The sequence below is a fragment of the Macaca mulatta genome, chromosome 5, assembly GCF_049350105.2.
Source record: "Macaca mulatta isolate MMU2019108-1 chromosome 5, T2T-MMU8v2.0, whole genome shotgun sequence".
Classification (NCBI taxonomy): Eukaryota; Metazoa; Chordata; class Mammalia; order Primates; family Cercopithecidae; genus Macaca; species Macaca mulatta.
The window spans coordinates 98,599,447-98,617,798 of NC_133410.1; the positions used below are offsets into that span (position 1 = coordinate 98,599,447).

Genomic DNA, 18,352 nt, shown 5'->3' on the forward strand with positions numbered 1-18,352 from the left:
CTATTTTTGGAGATTATGAATAAAGCCACTATAAATAGGTTTTTATGTTATCATAGGTTTTCTCGTCACTTAGCTAAATAGGAGTGGTCGTATAGTAAGTGAACGTTTAACTTTATAAGAAACTGCCAAAATATCTTCCATGGTTTCTCTACCATATTTTGTATTCTCGCTAGTAACATAGTAGCGTTCCAGTTGCTTCACATCCTTACCAACACTTGGTACTGTCAGGGCTTTTTTTTTTTCTTTTTAGTATATGGTTTATTTATTTATTTATTTGAGACAGAGTTTCGCTCTGTTGCCCAGGCTGGAGTGCAGCGGCACGATCTCGGCTCACCTCAACCTCTGCCTCCCGGGTTCAAGCGATTCTCCTGCCTCAGCCTCCCAAGTAGCTGGGATTACAGGCATGCGCCACCACGCCCAGCTAATTTTGTATCTTTAGTAGAGATGGGGTTTCTCCATGTTGGTCAGGCTGGTCTCGAACTCCTGACCTCAGGTAATCCGCCTGTCTCAGCCTCCCAAAGTGCTGGGATTACAGGCATGAGCCATCACGCCCGGCTTTTTTTGCTTTTTCTCTGCCATTCTTAGTATATAGCGTGGGATGGAATTTTAACATTTCATCTTTTTAGAACCAAAATATTTCTACTTTGATACTCAGCCCACATTCAGTTTTTCCTCCTCTCCCTTCATTTGGTTATTTGTATTAGCTCTCCCACTAGACTAAAGGTTTCTTTGTGGGTAAGTCATCCTTGTATACGTGAAGCTCTGCCACCCCATCCCAAGTGCAGGGTTTTGCAAATAACACATGCTACTTAAATAAATGCTTCTGTGTGATCAGATTAGATTAATACATACAGTGACACAATTAATACATCCAAAGGCTAACCTAGCATTGGCTAATTTTGTCAATTGTGGAACACCAAAAGAATTTTAATAAAACTATATACTTCCTTCCCTTTTCATGAATTTTTCCATTTTCATTTATATGTCTGAAAAAACAGATTTCTGTTTTCTTGCTTTACCAAGGGCTAAATTGGGAAACATATTTGAGATTGTGAAATGTTTGTGTAATAAATTTCTTGTGCTTATACAGAAGACAAGATTGCTATCACTGGTACTTAAGTAAGAAATTAAGAATTATTAATTAATTAACTTTACAAATTAGATCACATATATTTCAATGTGTTTTTTAGGCGAGAGAGAAGGAATTGGAATTACAGAGGGGACCTGATCTGTACATACCATTTGTCAAGTGAGTTGGGGCAAAAAAGAGGTTGAGAGTCACTGATGAAGACTCAAAGAATCTTGAAAACGGAAAGGTTCTCAGAAGATACAGAGGCCAATCTCCCATTTATTGAAAGAATCCTGGCTATAGCATCTGGCTTCCACCATTGGTAAGCTAACCACTTCATACAGCACCAATTCATACATCCTTACAAGCAAGAGATTCAAAACAAAACAATAAATAAAAGAAACATGGGGGAGGCAACTTCTTAACTGAACTTTCATTTTTCTGTAACATTATATTATGTAAACTTTCTGTAGCACCTACAGAAATCTAAAAATGGAGATTAGAATCTATTGTGGCAGAAAATAAGTTTGTCACTACATCAACCAGCCACATGGGAGTTAATCTCATTAACTTATATCACAGGATGATGCATACTTTAGAGAGATGAGTTCAGTGGTAAATGACATGCATCTTGGAATTTCTTTACATTAATATCTACTTCTTCTGAAACTTCAGTTTTTGAATGGAAGTAAACCAACAAGTTCTAGTTGTGTATAGTCTATAGAAGTCTATAGAAGTCTACAGAAGAAAACTTCTTAGACATAGTTCATGAGCAGCATGGATTAGTTATCCTTCAGTTGGAAGGTTTCTTGGAGAACTAAAAGTAAGAGATTTCCTGACTGCAAATATTTCTCCTTTTATGGGCTAGCATCCTCTGTGTTGGTTTTGTATCACTGTCTAGATCTGATGGAAACTCATTCCCAGAATGCCCTTTCCTAAATCGTTCTTCATTCCAGTTGGCTACAAGGGAAATTTGTGTGACCTTTGGAAGGTAAAAGTGAAACAACAGCATTCTGCCCTGAAGGTCAGTGTAGTCAACAAGTGCAGCTCACTGACCTCCCAGCTCACCTTGTCCATGTTAGGCAGCAGCCAGGCTGCCGGACCTTTGGTTCCCCATAGATCTCCTCTTTTGGTTTCTGGGCCAGGTGCATGAATGGCTTTGCAGTGAAGAGTGCCAGTCCCTTTCAGGCTGTTCAAGTCAGGGTCATTGAGGACGGAGAAGTATGAGTCAAATACAAGTTCCAGTTTATCTTTATGGGTTTCATATTCTCCTGCAGGTTCTAGTTTGCCCTTGCTCAGCTCTACTTCAAATTCAGCTTTTCTTCCCAATTGCCAGCTCTGCTAACCTATGATGACTTTAGCTCCATACCAGATGTGAAAGCAACTGCAAAGCTCCCACAATTGTGCAAGGTCTAAAACTGAAACTAAATCCATTATTCCATATTACCATAGTGGTTCTGCTTCTCTAAGTGATTGGGATTCCATTAAATCATTTCTATTCAGAATACGTACTGGGTTACAAATATTCTTTTGTGCATGCCTTTCTTTTTTTAAAATGTATGATACTGTCAAATGAAATAGTACTAACGTACTGAGCCTAAGTATGTTATTTTATTCTCTCTTGTTTTGGGAATAGGGACTTGGAATATGCTCTTTCACACAATTCCTCTCCAAACTGGTAAGCTGAGGAATTGGGAATCTGCTCCATAACCAGAGAATACAGAAAAACTAACAATTAATTTGAACTTCAGTGTAAAAATGAGTTAAAAACTACCTGAGTGAATTAGCTGTTTCTTTGAAATATGTTTTAATGTGACACTTGGAAAGTTGTATCACTCATGATGAAATCTAAACATTAACATTTCGATAACAGGCTGGGCATGGTGGCTCACACTTGTAATCTCAGCACTTTGGGAGGCAAAGGTGGGAGGATCAGTTGACCCAGGAGTTTAAGACCAGCCTTGCCAACAAAATGAGACCCACCTCCTCTAAGAAAGAAAATTGAAACCAATTTCAGTTAATCAATTTTTATCATAATGTATGTGCATTGAGAATAAACAAATATTGCCATGAAGCACTTCGAACTTTTTACTTAAATTCCTAATGTTTTACATAATTTCTGAAGATTTTATGGTCTTTAAAGGCAGAGATGCATCTTCTCATTTTTACATCCTCCCATACTGGCACACAGATAAGTCCTTATTAAACATCAGTTGAACTAAGTAAAGAACACATTTCAGCTTCCTGTTTTTTACAAAAAAGAAAAGAGCAGCAGGGTATGAGCAAACAACCACAACCAACTACATCCTCTGATGCTTTTCTCACTATTATATAGAAACTCCAGCAGGAAACCACTGCTATATCCTTTTCACCACTATAGCAAAATCTTATGAATTGCTGGCAAGCATAAAACAGTTCCATTGACATCACATAAATGTTTGTGACAATTTATACTCACCACACTCAAATGCTGTAAAACATCTTAACAATGTTTCTCAAGGACAAATTCCCAAGGAAAAATAATCATATACCTTAACCACGTGTTCGGAGTTTAATTATATGAAAAAGCAATAAGCAGTATTGAAACTTGATTCCCCTCTCAATGTAGCCCAAAAAACTGACAAGTGTTGAAATTCCTCCTATGACTCAGACGTATAAAGATTTCTAACAGATCAAAGATGTATTAACAGCTACTCCAAAATAACGAAAGTACTAATTTTTTCCCTTTGTATTCAAAACGACCCAAGAATTAGACATTTCTAGCTATGAAATGTAGAACCCCCTTTTTTCCATTCTCACACGTTATGCACTCATACGGACCTCAACACACATTTTAAATTTGTAACATGAGCCTTGATAATGCATTTTATCAATGAAGGGGCCTTCCATTGAAGATCTCTCAGTTGTTCAAGAACTGCAAAGACAAAATGATGGCAGAAGTCCAGGCCTTTCATTCAACAGCTTTAACTTCAACGTGAAACATAGACAAATATACTCATTTTACCCAGAAGTCAGAGGTCTAGAACTCTGTAGCTTTCTTGCATGCCCGCATTACCTAGTCCATAAGCTCTCCCTAGGGTGTAGGGCTAAATGACTACATGCGTAAATGAATGAAGGCATACATGCTTGGTGATGATGAAGAGGGGGAGATAAGAAGGGCCCGTTTGGGTTCCAACAACGGCAGAAGGGGCCTAAAATTCAGAAAATAAGCCCATGAATGAAGAAGAAAACAAGTAAGATTTAAAAAAACAAGTGGTGGGGCATCTGAGCTAGAATTGATCTTAGGGATTTCTGGACCAGCCCTCTCATTTCTAGAGAGAACCTGAGGTGCCATGGGCAATGAAATGACTTCATGTACCACTCTCAGGGACTGTGACATTTGTGTACCCATTTCATGATTTTAGCCTCATGTGCTTCCTATCTAAACCACTTTTTTTTTTAACTCAATTTTCCATTAAATTGACTTTAACTAGTGCACTGGTTGAAAACATTAGCCTTGTCCTAAAAAATAATATCTGTGAAATTACAGGTTTGATGTATTGGTTATATTATTTTTCATAGCATATATTTTTAAAAATATATTTTGAAATGTGTTCTGAACATATTTCTATATTTAAATAAATTCATAAGTATTAAAATCAAAAGGAAGTCTGTATACCACCTAAAATCCTCTCACAGGTAGCTGCCGGAAATCTGCACTTTGAAAAGCAGTGCCCTCTACTGTGTTACCTCCGGGAACAAAGAGTTTGAATTCTGAAATGACATGAGGTGGTAAAGATATTCCAGAGTGATTCAAAGGATCCAGTTATAAGACTAATGCCTCTAGGTGACTTCTGTCCATTTTCTTTTACTAGAAAAAAAAAAATCAATCGTTTATTAAGGAACTCAAAAACTAAGGCAGAAATCATGGCTTTTTTCAGTTATTGGATTTTCACCTTCCAAATGGACAGACAGGTATATTCATCCTCCTACCAAGTACCATTAATTCATTAGAACTATAGTTTTAAGAAGGAATTGTCTCAAATGGGCCTCCTGTGCGTGGATTACCTTTTTTTTTTTTAGTATTCCATTTGCAATGAGAACACTTAGCTGTAAGCTATAATAAGGAATCGCTTAACTTTCATAAGTAAATGAATGTCTATGATTAAAACATCAATCACGGAAACACTAGTTCTATAAATAGTTTCTAGGTCCAAAGTCCATAGGCAGTTAAACAAAGACACATGTTTGTTTTTTCTGTTTGTGTGTGTGTGTGTGTGTGTGTGTGTATGTGTGTGGGTGTGCACACACATGTGTCATAAGAAAAGCAATTGGTTTTTCTTTTGAGAAACAAAGAAATGTTGTTTGCTGAACACACGTGTTACCTGGTATCTTGATAAAAAGTTATGTTTGCCAATTTTATCACCTATGCAATGCTCTATAAAATTTTAACCTAAAATACGTGTCTTTGAACTCATCCTGTTTTTTTTTTAATGTCTTATTGCTGATTTAGAAGCTTTCACATTTGTTTTTTAGGCAACACAAGATGAAATCCAAGATAGAAGACAGAAGTTCATAAAATCGTACTGAGTCATTACATTTTGACCCACTGTGATTTGCATCACCAACAGAGTCCTGCAGTGCAGCAAAGTGGTGAAGCTCACGGCCTTTGAAGTTGGACAACTGAATTGACACAGCTCCATTACCATCTGTGGGACTTTGGGCAAGTTATCTATTTCCTCATCTCTAGAATGGTGAATTATTAATGTGCTATTATTTAATAGTACAAACCTCAGAGATTTCTTTAAAGGAGAAGTGGTTTTAGCAAGATGCCAGTGGCAGATAAGCCTGAAGAATAAAATTTTGAAGGATTTTTACATATCTGTAGTCTAACCCTCACCCATTTCCTTTGGAAAGTAGATGGATATATACGGATACACGTGTTAGGGTTCTCTTATGCTCTAGAATCAAGATGGCAAAGTGCCTCAAGTGTTTTTTTGTTTGTTTTGTTTTATTTCTTGTTCCTTCTTTAATGAATTTTAAACCCTCTTCCTGCATGCGTTTAGTTGGTGTTTCATTCTTTTCCACTCATCATCATTAATTCTACAATGGAGGCTCCATTTCTTTTATTTCCCCTACACCACCATTCTCTGCGCTCCAAAGCAAAGGAGGCTCTCCTCCCAGTCAGGGAAAATACACAGTGATGGAATCACTTACTAGGCATTCCAGAGGCATGAATTACCACTTAAACTTCCAAAGTTGAAGCCCTGGAGAGGGAGACCAATGGAGAGTGGTGAGCACCTCCTCAGGATAAAAAGACAGCAAGAAGGCATGGGGTATTTCACAGAGCAGCTATGTAAACAGCTGGGTATTTAGAGTACCATTGGAATGGGTACATTCCCCAACACTGATCTGACTCAAGATCATTCCCCAACGGTGGAAGAGCTTCCTGAGAGTCTAAGCAATTATCTAAAACAGTGGCCGTTAAACAGTCTTAAAATACACTCGTGTATCACAGAGAGTTTATGAGCAATGATAAAGCACCAATGACAGCAAATTATTTATTAAAGTATAATTTAGAGCTGTTTTCTCTAATGAATTATATTAACCTTAAAAATCAAGTTATTTCTATAATAATGTCACTCTCACTCATCTCACTGGCATGTGTGGATATTTTCTTGAATAGGAAAGAAGATGGAAATGAAGTTACACTGAGGTTCTGGTACCCTCAGGAGAAAGAAATTGCTTGTAGTACACAGACCAGCAGACTCTTAATAAGAATTCTACATCTTATATCTGTTCCATTTTTGTCACTTCTGCTACCCTCTGCTTCTTAGTTGTTTTTAACAGCATTAAGTCAAAAATGCACGTGTCTGTGACTTTATTTTCTACAACATTAAGGAAGTGGAGTATGGGAAAGACATATACTTTTCAAGTTAGCCTGGCAGGGAGGAAAGGAACCCAGGTGTGGCAAGCAGGTGGTGAAGCTGTGAAGAGGAACGGAAATGAAGCTGAATTGCTCAGCACACAGGAAGGAAGAAAGAGGTACAGGGCTTCTTGGTTAGGACAGAGGAGGGACCCAGGTTGTTAGGCTACCAGGGGAATTCTCTGAGATCATGACCAGGAAAAGAGCTCATTCTAATTTTGTTGAACTATATTTATTACTAAGCTTATTCCCATCATCTGGGAATTATTTGAGAGTTCAGACTATGTATTATTCAATTTTGAGCCCCTAGCACACAGAACAGGGATACACACACACACACACACACACACACATACACATATATATATATATCTCTAAAGTGCTTGATACAGATTTATTAAATGATCCAAAGAATTCACCTTTCTTAAACCAGGGCCTTCTGCCAACCCCATTTCACATTCTATCTCTCACCTCCTAAATAAATTCCTATTTCCAGTTGGAGGAAAGCTTTGATTCAATCTGCAAAGTAAAAGGAGCTGAGATGCCCTCAATCCAGTCCAGCTCAGGTTATTAACGTTTTCCCTCCCTCTCGGACACTCAGATTTCATCACTCAAAAGCCACAAACCCCACAGGGAGGATTTTTTAAAAACCTATCATTATAGTTCTAAACATCAAAATAGCCACCAGGGGAATAGCAGAACAGTTTCTTCATAAGAGAACATAAACATTTCAGTGAACTAAATTTGTGTTTTAAATGGCACTTTCAGAAAAATAACTTTATCTCTAAAGACTTTTAACACCTATGGTCTTTTATATATTATCAATTCATTTTAGGTGACAGGACGCCTGATACTTAAACACGGTCACCATTCTATAAGGAAATGCCACTCTCTCCAAAGAAAGCGCAGAGTCAATGTGGCACTGTGTCCTCTGTTCGTTTCGATCGGTACTATTCTCGGCACTGTCTTTAAGTGAAGTTGCTGAAGCACCGACACTTTAGGATTAATAATTAGATGAGGGGATGTTTTTAGAAATAAAGTAGGAGGCACGAAGTGGGGGTGGTATGCCGCGAAGTGTGCATGAGGAAGGAAAGTGGCAGCAGAAGTTGAGAAGGCATGAGAGATTTCAGAGCGCTGGGAAGACAGCTTTCCCTATCGAAGAGATCTGCCTGAGTTTTCCATCTTGTTGCCTCAAAAGGGCATTTGTCTTTGTTTGCAACATGAATAAATCAACCCTGATGCAGTCATCTCATTTTTTAGCCATATTAACATAGCACAAGTGGCCAGACTGTGCAGTGATCTGCCTAGCCTCAGAGAGGGGATGCAAACACTGCCTACTGCAATCAATAACTGAGCATTTCTAGGCTATACAGAAATACAAGCTGGGACACAAGTTGATGCTACTCCTGAAAGTTCATCTCAACTGCCAGGCCTGCTAAATAAAATGCAGCATTACTTGAAAGATTGAGATATACTCTGGACTTTCAGGAAGCTATCTATGCAAGTTTGGCCTATATGTTAAAAATTATACATAAGATAAAGATATGGTGCATTTAAAAGTACATAAAGCAATCCAATGTGAGATCTCAGTTGTTGGTCTTTACGGTAAAGAAAAAATAAATTACATTATTGTTAAAACTGCTAATATTTTTTATTCGCCACTCGTGGTGCAGTAAAAAGCAAGCAAGTACACAGATGAAAAACTCTGTTATTCTTTAACAGACTACGTTAACTCAATTTTAATTCATTAAACTTTCACAGACTCTACATATTTTGATATTGTAAAATTTTGAGACCCTCACTATGGTTCACGGGGGTTAACTATATTTGGTGCATTACCTTTTGGCTTTGTAGACACATCCATTTCATGAGTATAGTCATAGCATTTTGGAGCTCAATGGTACTTAGAGAACACCTAAGTAGTCCAGACTTTACAGACTCAGTACCTACAGGTTTGAGGTAGTAACACAACGAAGTGAAGCTGTTAGGCACAAGTGACTTATATAAATCCTCAATGTCAGTGAGACATTGAGAAGTGGGGACTACAGCAAAATAATGAAGTAGCATATATATTGCTGTTCAGCTCCAGCCTAGAGAATGTGGGTGAGGGCTTCATTTTTTTTTATAATAGATCTGATGTTTAAACAATGGCTTAATTAAAAAATAAATACCTGAAGGTCACAGTTTTCCTGCTGGGCCCACAGACTGCCAATTTTCAATTCTGATTTGGTACGTACATCTCCAAATCTGAGGCCCAGACAAGTAAAGTGAAGTGTACCAAGTGCCTCAGATGCTCACAGCAAAGCTTTCTTCTACTCTGAGAATCCACTTGGGTAGACAATCCCTCATGTGAAAGGAGACTGTAAGTGCATTTTCACTCACTTAATCAGAGCTCAGCCCCTTACCCTGACAATGATAGACTTCTGCTCTCTGACTGTTTTCAGAACATGTTCGACATGAAAATAAGAACAATCATCCATACCCACTTGTCATAAGCAATTTTTACTCAACCAAGGATGCAGGTGAAAACGAATATGCATTTACTAACTTTAGCCCTGACTAAAATTTTTACTGGAATTTAAAATTGTTAATTTTAATTAACAATTAAAATTTTAGCTGCTTCATTTTTACCTGCATTTTTCAGGGAGAAATACCTTGTAGAAAAATTCAAAGAAAGGCATGCTTAATTAACAATACGACTAAGTATAAATTTAAGAATCATGCTACGTATAAAACAAATTAGAAACAGGTCTTAAGGATTACGAAAGTTTTGCTGCAATCACGGAGCTGTAAGCCATGCTTTGAGTGGATTGAGAAACTAATGTGGAGTGAAGGAATGAGCATTTCAAAGTGATGTCATGGCAAAAGCAGAGAGCAAACTCCAGGAAAGTGGAACTCACAACGAGTCAAATGTCTTTTGCATTTTTGAACAACAATTTTTTTTTTCAATGTATGCTGAGAAAGCACATTCACATTACAGAGTAAAAAGGAAGAAATACAAGAAAAACTTCTATGTTATATTCAGCGTATCTGTCCTATACAGTCATAATTCAGAATAAAGACACAGAGGCAATGCAAAATTTTGAATCTTGATAATATTTGCAGGCTGTTACATTTTAGAAAAACTGTCGACAAGAATTGAAACAAAAAATGCTCTGATTACTCAGAAAATATAGTTCACACAAACACTTTACTCCCTCAGGCATTTCATTTAACCAAAGTTATACATTATAAAGAAAGAGAGGAGTCTCCCATAGACACAATATGGTTATTTTAACTTTACACTATTTAGAAATCATTAACAACTGATTTCTGAAAAACAATCAGGAATCTATTAACATAAAGCATCTGATTATTCTTCATAAACCAGATCTCCCACTTGGATGGACTATTTGCAATTCAAGTTTTAAAAAAATTCTCTGTAACTCTTTTTTCCTCCAGAAAATTAACAGATGCAAATGTGATTGTCAAAGGAGCTTTGGAGATAGATCTCCGTCTTTCCATTACTGAATTAGCAACAATGTTGAGGTCCCCGGAGATGCCTGACACTGTGAGTTTTTACTCTCTAGCCTCCAGAATTTTTTTTAGGGTTCTCTTGCTTCTGTAAGAGTCACAAGGCTGTGAATCCTGACTAAACCAATCTTCTAGAGGTGGCTTGATATCCGCACTATTTAGGATCCAAGAATTAAAAATTTTAAATGGAATCTGGTGTGTAAGGCCAATAAATTGTCTTGTCTTAGATCACCCAGCTGTTCCCCACGATATTTCTGCTACACTAGACCCTTGGGACAGAGATGAGATCATGGCATTGTCATTTAGGCAGACTTACTGAATTGACTCTCAATTTTGGAGGAAGGGGTGCATAGTAACTGATTCTTCTCCCTCACCATGGAGAGGACTCTTGGACGTTGTCATCAGGTCCTGGTCATTTTCCCCTTAGCCAAGAATTAATGGGGAATTAGAAAGAAGAGTTCTGGATTTTTAGCTTCAGCTCTATTAGTGACTAGAAACAGTTATTAACTTCCTTGGGACTCATCTGTAATCATTTTATTTCTTTGTAAATAAAGGCAATGGTTTCCAAATCTGGGTACTGGAATCCTTTTGGGACCTTCATAAAAATACAGATTTCTAAGCCCCACCTCCAGATTCAGATTCAGATTCAGATTAAGGTCATTTATAACTGCCTGGTAATAATAATTGGGGTCCCAGATTATGCTGCTAGCTTCAAAATAAAGCCAATAATTTAATTACCGACATGAACAATTAGAAAGCTGTTACTATGTTGCCAACTCCAATATGCCCAGTTAAAAAGCTGTGAAAACTTTTCTCACTGGCATTCAAGACAGTACGTGATTTAAATTGTAAGAGTATATACATTTTCTCCCTGAAATTCAGTAATTTCAGAATTTCAATCCAAATGCAGACTCTAAATGTTTTTATTATTCCAGACTTGATGCTTATGTGAAAAAAGTTAGTTTATCACTAATTTGAACATGCTGATAAGGACAAGAAAGAGGTCCAAGTAATTTTTTTTTTAAAGCAAAGTTCCATATTTGGTTGCACTCCAACTAATTCAAGCAGATGAATCTCTGAATTAACTGGCATTGTTCTTCTGTTTAAAGGCATAGCTTCATTTAAAAGGGTGTCAATATCACAAAATTGTTCTATTCCAGAGAAAAGACAGCGAGAGCTGAATGAAGCCCACCAAGAAAATGTTCAGGAACACAAGTAAAGGTTTTCTTCTCTAACTTTTCCTCAGAATAACTGTTTTCCTCAGAATAACTGTTAGGGGACAGCAAAACACAAGAATAAAATGTCTAAAAATGCATACAAACATATTTAAATATCGAACTAAGAAGACGGACAAGTCACAGAGCAACTGACGAAAAGAAAATATGGCAGATGCTGCCCTTCCTTCAGGAGCTCATGGCTACCAAGCGATCATCTTCACAGCCTGTCAGTTCCTCACATGACCACCTCTGCCTTCTGTGCCAATGATTGTAGTTGCATTCTGAGAAATGAAATAATCACGCCACAATGTGGCGTATATCGTAATGTCAATAGTTCAACAGCAAGATTCAACTGAACAAGGCCTAACCAGTAAATTACTGCAAAACAAATAAAAAGATGGCAGGAAATGGCAGATTTATGATGTTATGGCCACTCTGGCTAGATTTTCTTAAAGTAGCAGTATTAGGAAAATAGATCTTAGTCATAAAATAATTAACAACTCAAAAAAGGTCAAATATACAGAGATAGAGAATAGAACAGTGATTACCGGGTGAAAATGGTCAGGGAGGAAAAGGGGACATCCAGGTCAAAGGATACAAAGTAGTAGATATAAAAGATGATGTATACGTTATTTGGTTCCACTACAGACACCGTCACCATTTTACTATATATATACACACACACACACAATGTATATATCTTATAACATCATGTTGTATACCTTAAATATACACAATGAATTTTACTTTTTTAAAAAGTAACTCATGTAATATTTCAGTCCATCAGAAATTCTACTGCAATTCTCTTCCCCCAACTTGATACTTATTTTTTCTTTTCTTAATGATTCTTCAATATAACTGCCATTACTCCACTCATTCTTTGCTTCCTCCTTCTATAGACACAAAATCAGCACCCCTTCCTCACTGCCCATCCAGATCCATCCGTCTTTTATAAACTAACTCAAGGTTGCCCTCCTCCTTGAAGTCTTTCCAGACTAATTCAGTACCCAAGGATCTTGCTCTTTGACTTTACTGCCATGCAGTCGGTAAATCATAAGTCTTGCCTTCCTCAATCAGGCAATTATGCTATTCAGAATATTGCGGAAAATGCTTGTCTATCAGATCTGTCAGATCTCTTGGTCGGCTCTTGGCATCTTGCAAACTGGGAGCATCTCTTCTTTGTATCACTTAAAGCAGGAGCTTTCAGACTTTTTGGAACATAATGTATAACGAGGTATACATTTTACATCACAGTCCATTATGCAGGCGTGCACACATACACACATATATGTATATATATTTAAGGAATTTCATGAACAATACTTACTCTTCTGTTTCAGTCTTTTATTTTTCAAAAATAAAAATGCTGATCGGACCCACTAAACTAACTTCACAGTGTGTTGGTTTGAAAAGCACCATTCTTGAAGGGCACTTAATGATTACCGTGGGATTACTGTACTATTTCTCTCATTTAAAAAATAATTTTTAAAAATGTATGTGGCCTTTGGGGTCTCTTTAGCCTGTGTTTCTGAGTTACTTGTTTGTTCAGTCTGTTTTTTACACTATCATACATTTGCCTCTGGGAGTCATCTAGGACAAATAAATACTTAGAATATATACTATTTGTAATTCTTTTCCCCTGAATTCTATTCTCATAAAAATAAGAATCCTTGAGTTTTTATAACTCATTTGTATAAAATTCAAACCTCTGCTCCCCCATTCTCTCTCTTATTTTTCTAATATGCAAAGTAGGTGGTAGACATTTGTGGATGAAATATTTGAGCCAAAAAGAATTAAGACTTTTCCCCGTTTAAGCAGTCTATTGTAAATTAAGGTAAATACAGTTTTCAGATATTTGAAGAATATAAATTTGGGTAATCTGAATACCATAGACCCTTAAAATGAATGCATTCACCTAAGTCACCCTGATAAAATGGTTTACTGACCAGATGAGTTGGCAGGCCTTTAGGACTTCAGTTTGTAGGTGGATCCTGCTGCCCTCTCCATTCTCATCTTGCCATCTTTACGTACTCACACTGTTTTTCAATCACCTGGAGCTGCGTATTTTCCTTGGTCTCTGCTTATTTTGGTTCCTACACCAGGAATGTCCTTTCCTCGCCTCTTCACTGGACTAGATCCTCTCATCTTTCAGGTCCATGGGAAACTCTCCTTATTCTCTCCACCTCTACCCTGGCCTCCACAGCACCCCGTCAGGGCACTCCACCAGCGGTTGCTGGCAGTATCCCTCCCAAGTTTTGCAGGCTGAGACTATGTCTTGTTTATTCTTCTATTCCACAATCTAGGACCATGTTTAGTCCAGGATTAAATATATCAACATATATTCACGAAAAAGTGAATAAATGAGTGCATAAAGGGCAGGAGCAGCTGCCAATGAAAGAGCTCAAATATGAGCTGTGGCTAGAATAATGTGTCCTCCTTCTCTGAGCCCAATATTTTATAATTTTGTGATTCCAGGACCAATATTTCCATGCTTCCTGCAGGCTGCAGATTTTGCGACTGGAAATTCAAACGGCGAAGGATAGCTAGATCTAAATATAGTCTTTTAAGTATGTTGAGGCATAATTAAGAAAATGTTGCAGGAACAAATAATTAAGCATATTGGGCAATTCTTTTGAGGCAATTAAAACACTCAAATTTCAAAACAGCTTGCTGGAATCCAGCCTGCCCTCCAATTGACACTGATCTGACTCATATAACGCTTCAGTCCTCTACTTCCCATGTGAAGCTGATGCACTTGTGATTTTGTCCTAATCATTTTCGCAGAAGTCTAGTTAGTGATTAGGTGAAGGCTCACCACACCACAATACACTGTACATGGCTCTCCATGAGTTCCTCTGCTGTTTCCAAAATAAATTTCAATCATATAACATCTAGACTTGCAATTGCAATTACTGGGTTTTTTTTTTTTTTTTTTTTGAGTCAATAACCTATTCCCCTGATTAAAGACACACAAAACTTGAAAAACTAAACACACACAAAAACTCAAAAAATGTTCTTCCTGCTTCTATTTCAAAAGAACATTCTCTAATGCAAACTCCTGTCTTTTGCAGATAGCAGCAGAGATTTTCTGCTTTGGGCTGTGACTCATGTACCTTTATTCCCACAATTGTTACTCAGGGCAGGCCAATGGTGAGCACAATGGGAAAAGAAAGAATAGTTTATAACTGGAAAATAAGCACATACGAGAGAAGTACACTCAAAGCATTATCAAGCAGCAGCACCAACAAGAGCAAACAAAAGCCCACGCAGGAGATGTGTAAATATTTCATGAAGCTAAGCCTTAATCAACCCTCTCTTCCAAATCTTGCTGGTGTTGTAAACACTTCAGTTTCTTCCAGTCCCACCATGACCCAGATACCTTGCAAAAACAAAGTAAAAACATAGTCCAATGGATCTTTAAACAAATGTGTTGTGAAAATATTTAGATGGCGCATATCCAAGTACTGCTTTAACCAAGAGGAAGAAGACACCTTACTCAAAGGTGGGTGCTTCTTGAGTGACTGCTCAGAGCTCCGTTTCTCCCCTCCCCCTCCAGGCCTTTTGCTCATCTCCTCGGCTGCTTTGTGGACATTCACATCGTCTTAACCTTGAACTGTCTACACCCCAAGCGGTGATTTCTCCCAACGCCCCTCCAGCAAGCCCTTGAAACCTGGTCTGGATTCAATGCCTTCCCACCACCCAAAAATCACTTCCCAGTGGCATATTACCTCTTTCACTATCCATTGTTGCGTCTGAAATGTTGCTTACATCGTCTCCATCTGCCTGGAGAGCATGAAGATCTGTGTGTGTTGGCTGACAGGCTCCTTCAGACCTCTTCTAAAGCCCATCTTGAAAGAACTGTTTATCACCTCTAGTCTCTACCCTGATTTAATGTGGTTCCAAAGTTCGCCTCTATTAGTGAACAGGTCTCTACAACGATTTCCCTTTATCAACCCCTGCCCGCCCTTCCTCTTCTTTCTGCCTACCTCAAGAAAACCTATATACATACGAATGTATGTATGTGTGTATACACACACATATATAAATGCATATGTAATATATATTTCTATGGTGTTTTGACCTTAAAGGGGATAAGCATAGGAAAATGAGATAAATGTTACACACCCCCCCCCCATATTCGAATATTCGCAGTGTGCAGACCGGATTGATTATAAATCCCCCTGCCCACCATCAGCAGGCGTCTTCTCCCATTTACCTTCAAAGCCAGAGCCTAAGAGAGCAATGACCTTGCAGAGAAATTCATCACCTGCCAGAAAGACTGCCCCTCCTAGAGCGCAGGATGGGACTGAGACAAGAGCAACAGGCAAAGGATCCCTGGGCAAAATGTGGGATCGAATCCCTTCCGCATCCCTCCAGAGCACACCACCAGGCTCCGGTCCCCTGCGCTGGCCGCCGGGCGTAGGTGCGCAGGGGGCGTCTCCTCCCACCGCCGCGGGTCTCCTACCTGCTCTGCCCGGCTCCGCGGCGCGGCGGGGCCACTGCCTGCGCTGTGGCGGGGGCTCCCCGTCGCATATCCCAAGCACCGTCTCTCGGCGCCACACCGATGGCTCCGGCGGGCCAGCGAGCTGAGGTCCTTCTCAGCCCGGTCCCGGAGCGAGCTCCGTGCGTTCAGGAACTGAAATTACTATGCCAAGAGCAGAGGAGGCGCGCAGCAGTCTGGCGGAGACCTAGGGGGCTGCCCCCACCGCGGGGCTGCAGACGCCGCCGCCGCCCCAGCCGGGCGCAGAGCCAGTTTGGAGGTGAGAGTTCACTTGCCCGACTGTTCATCCGTCAGGCCCGGGGTGCACCCATCTGTCCAGCGCTGGCCAGCCTGAGCATCCGAGAGAGGGGCGACAGCTTTGCAGGCGGCGGCGGCGGCAGCAGCAGCAGCGGCGGCAGCAGGAGGCCGAGCTCCGCCCCCTCCAAACCCCCTCCCCCGCCTTCCCGGTCCTGGGGGAAAGTGTTGCAGCCCAGGCTGCTGAGCGCCGGGCCGGGGAGCTGGGAAAGGGCTGGTGGGTTGCAGTTCTGCACCCCTGGAGACCAGAGATAGATGGAAAGTTAAGAAGGGATTAAGGAAGAGGGCTGGGGGCCCAGAGCGATTTAACAAGCATTCTGGCCCTTGCTCCCTCCCACAGGTCACCAGACTCCATGGCTGAGTCTAGACTCTAGCAGAAGGTTTCCAGTAAAGCCACGTGCAGTGAAGATCTGAAAGCAAGATCATCCGATGAGTAATATGTTTTGCAAAATGTACAGTATCCTGCGTATTCCGAGAGGCACTGCTGACAGTGTTCCTGTCCCCACCCCTTTCCCCCTACCCCATGGGCTTGGAGGGCTTTGTGGGCTTTGGAAATCGTCCTTGTTGAGCAGCTCCAGAATTCTGAATGGATGTGTAGTATGGTTAGCAGCTGTAGATGGTGCGAAATGATCTGATGAAAAGAGTTTCATTATTAACTGGGTATTTGTTGGAAGGCTCTGTGCAAAATGCCTTACATACAGCCTCAGCCTCTTTAATTCTTACTACAACCCATTGAGGTGCCTCACTATGTGGACTAGGAAACGGACTTAGATGATCTAAACACTTTGCTTGAGGTCGCACAGTAGTAACCTGCTCAGCTGGGATTCAAACCAATCCAAAATATATCCTCTCAACTAGTACACAGCACTCACCTAGGGGGTCTTGTTAAAATGCTGATTGTGATCCAATAGGTCTGGGGTAGGGACTGAAGAAACGCTTCTTTAGTTTCTTTTCTTTTCTTTTTTTTTTTTTTTGAGGCGGAGACTCAGTCTCCTAGGCTGGAGTGCAGTGGTGTGATCTCAGCTCAATGCTAGCTCTGCCTCCCGGGGTCAAGCGATTCTCCTGCCTCAGCCTCCCAAGTGTCTGGGATTACAGGCGCCCACCATCACGCCCGGCTACTTTTTGTATTTTTAGTAGAGACAGGGTTTCTCCACGTTGGCCAGGCTGGTCTGGAACTCCTGACCTCAGGTGATCCCCGCGCCTCGGCCTCCCAAAATGCTGGAATTACAGGCGTGAGCCACACCCAGCCCAGGATAGGCATTTCTAACAAGCTCCCAGGTAATGCCCATGCTACTGGCCAAAAGATCAAACTTTCTAAGCCACTAGATCAGGGATTTTAAATAAGTTTCTTCTTTTATGCCGGGTGTAGTTAATTGATAGCTGCTTCCTGAAGGTGGGTTAAGAAGGATTCTCAGGCTGCGTCTGGGTTCTCGGGCTAGCCGTGTTCATTTTGGTTGAAGATGAAGGGAGCTGGGTCGTCTTCCCTACACTAGGCCGCTTCCCAAAGGACATCTTTATTACAGGAGTGGTTGTGGCATAATATTTATGTCATCATCGTATTCATATCATAAATATGCTAAGCACAGATGTCTTTATTCCAGTTCTCCCCCTCATTAAGCAAACTAAGCCAAAATTTTAGTCCTAACATTTGTATAGGATGAAACCCTTTACAAAGTGCTCATGTGAATAATTTTATTTGTCTTTATACAACACTGTAAGGCAGATATAATTTCACTTTACAGGAAAGGAAACTGAGATAGGGTGATTTTCCTGAGATTACACAATGAATATATTATATGAGTTGTAGGGACTAGATTGTGACCAAGCTCTAGTTCTGTCTAGGGCTGTTTTTA

General features: G+C 39.8%; 1 protein-coding gene across 3 annotated transcripts in view; it reads right to left on the reverse strand.

The window, feature by feature from the left end:
• Positions 1–16,565, reverse strand: part of GPRIN3 (GPRIN family member 3) — a 61,660-nt gene extending 45,095 nt beyond the window's left edge. Inside the window, exon 1 of one of the 3 annotated variants that reach the window (XM_001101149.5) lies at positions 16,170–16,565. The gene's annotated coding sequence lies outside the window, so the exon portion shown is untranslated. Of the gene's footprint in view, positions 1–15,432; positions 15,629–16,169 lie in introns of those variants that run through there. The other 2 variants (XM_078002010.1, XM_078002011.1) reach the window with 2 other exon arrangements.
• Positions 16,566–18,352: the final 1,787 nt, after the last annotated feature.